This window comes from Pygoscelis adeliae, unplaced genomic scaffold (assembly GCF_000699105.1).
Source record: "Pygoscelis adeliae isolate BGI_AS28 unplaced genomic scaffold, ASM69910v1 Scaffold286, whole genome shotgun sequence".
Lineage (NCBI taxonomy): Eukaryota > Metazoa > Chordata > Aves > Sphenisciformes > Spheniscidae > Pygoscelis > Pygoscelis adeliae.
Window position 1 is genome coordinate 5,338,556 of NW_008825076.1, and position 2,258 is coordinate 5,340,813.

Sequence of the window (2,258 nt, forward strand, 5' to 3'; positions counted from 1 at the left end):
AATGACCCCACATGCTTTTCTCACACCAAAAATTGCAGCACGAGGTGCCGTGCCTCTCCAGCCATGCCACTGCACGGGCTTTCCCAGGACCACTCTCTTCCAGCACTCATGGCCAACTCGCCTGATGACATGCCGAAGCCTTACAAAGGTTTGCAGATTTTTGGGGATCACTCAGCCCACCCCAGAGACCCCCCCGCCACATCCAACAGTGCCACGCCGCCTGTCCATGGCCCCGGGCAGCACTGTGCACTTCAAGGCGCCGGTGGACTATTTGTCATGTGCTGTCTCCTCTGCAAACACACGTAGCTGAGCCCCACGTGCTGCTGAGCCTTGGTGTGAAAGCTCAGGGTTTCCTGACACCCCATCCCCAGTGAGGGGGGCAGAGGCTGTGGGGTGCTGAAGAGGAAGACCCACAGCAAAATCTTGCACAAAACCCCAGATGCAATGCCCAGCGGAGGTATTTTAAAGTGAGAAATAAAGAAGCAAAAAGTTTGGAATAAAAGACAACTCATGACTTCTCTTGCCCGTCAGTGAGCAGTGCATTACCATCTGCAAAACTGATGGGATGATGGGACATGGACCCCCCCCCCCCCCGACCCCACCAGCACAGCCTCAATGCCTGATGAGCTGCAAGCCACCGCAGGCTGGGCGAGCGCTCTGCAGTCCCGCAGGGGGTTTCACCAGAGAAAACCTGTGTACGAGACTTTTTTATGAAGCCCATAAGAACTGTCTGTCACTGATAATGGTTAATTGGTACTAATTAGTACCTGCTACAGTCTGATGCCAAAGGAGTCCTACTGGCCTATAAAAGCAGCCTTTAACCCGAGAGCAAGGGAGGCTCCCAGCTGCCAGACACACCAAGCTGTGGCTGCTGCACCTCGGGCGCTCACACACCGCCCGCTCCTCACGCTGCTCCTGCCTCCGCTCCCGCCGCGACAGCTGCAGGTATGAGTGCAGGAGAGCAGGCTGGGAGGTTCAAAGGGTTATATTAACACATCATTCCTCCCAAATAAAGCTTTAAAAAGTTACTTTCCATGCACCTGAGAGGACAGAGACAAGCAACTTTCACCCCAGGAAAAGATTAAGGGTCAGAGAGTCGCTGTAAATTACTGCAGCAGCTACATAACTTGGGATCCGCAGGCTCGGAGTCAGCTCACTGATTTTAAGTCAGGCTGATTTAGAGGAACGAGTTCAGATGTATTGCAAATCAATGCTTCGCGTGCAGGAGGCATTCAAAAGTGACCGTGCAAACGTGCGGCGGCACCTGCATTCGCACGGGCAGCGGGCACAGGCAGCCGAGAGCCTCCGCGCACATGTACAGCACCGCCGCCCCGCTGGAAGTGGCACCGACATTGATCGTGATGGGAAAGAAAAGAAAGGAATTCTGCCGAGCCAAACACTGACGTGCGGCAACAAGCTGTGACCTCCTCCTCCTCACTCCTCCGCAGCCAGCTCGCTGCGCAGGGCCCAAAAAGGGGTGGGAGGCCAAAAAAGGGATGGGAGGCCAAAAAAGGGATGGGGGGCCAAGGGAAAAGTAGAGGCTGAGAAAAAGTGGAGGTGGAAAAGGGCTGGGAGACCCAAAAGAGGTGGGAGGCCAAAGGAAAAGTAGAGGCTGAGAAAAAGTAGAGACCGAAAAGGGCTGGGAGGCCCAAAAGGGGTGGGAGGCCAAAGGGAAAAGTAGAGGCAGAGAGAAAGTGAAGGCCAAAAAGGGGTAATGGGGTAGGAGGCAAAAAATGGGCAGGAAGCCAAGGGAAAAGTAGAGGCTGAGAATAAGAGGAGACCGAAAATGGGTAGGAGGCCCAAAAGGGGTGGGAAGCAAAAAAGGGGTGGGAGGCCAAGGGAGAAGTAGAGGTTGAGAAAAAGTGAAGGCCGAAAAGGGGTAGGAGGCCCAAAATGGGTAGAGGGCCAAAAAGAGGTGGAAGGCCAAAAAAGTAGAGGCTGCCAAATAGTGGAGGCAGAAAAGGGGTAGGAGGCCGAAATGGGGTGGGGGGCCAAAGGAAAAACTAGAGGCTGAGGAAAAGTGGATGCTAAAAACAGGTGGGAGAACAAACTGGCGTGCAAGGCCCTAAAGGGGTGGGAGGCCAAAAAGGGGTGGGAGGCCAAAAAGGGGCAGGAGCTAAGAAAAAGTGGAGGCCAAGAAGGGGTTTGAGGCCCAAAAGGGGTGGGAGGCCAAAAAAGAAAAGTAGAGGCTAAGAAAAAGTGGAAGATGAAAAGGGGTGGAAGGCCGAAGGAAAGTAGAGGCTGGGAAAAGAGGGGGC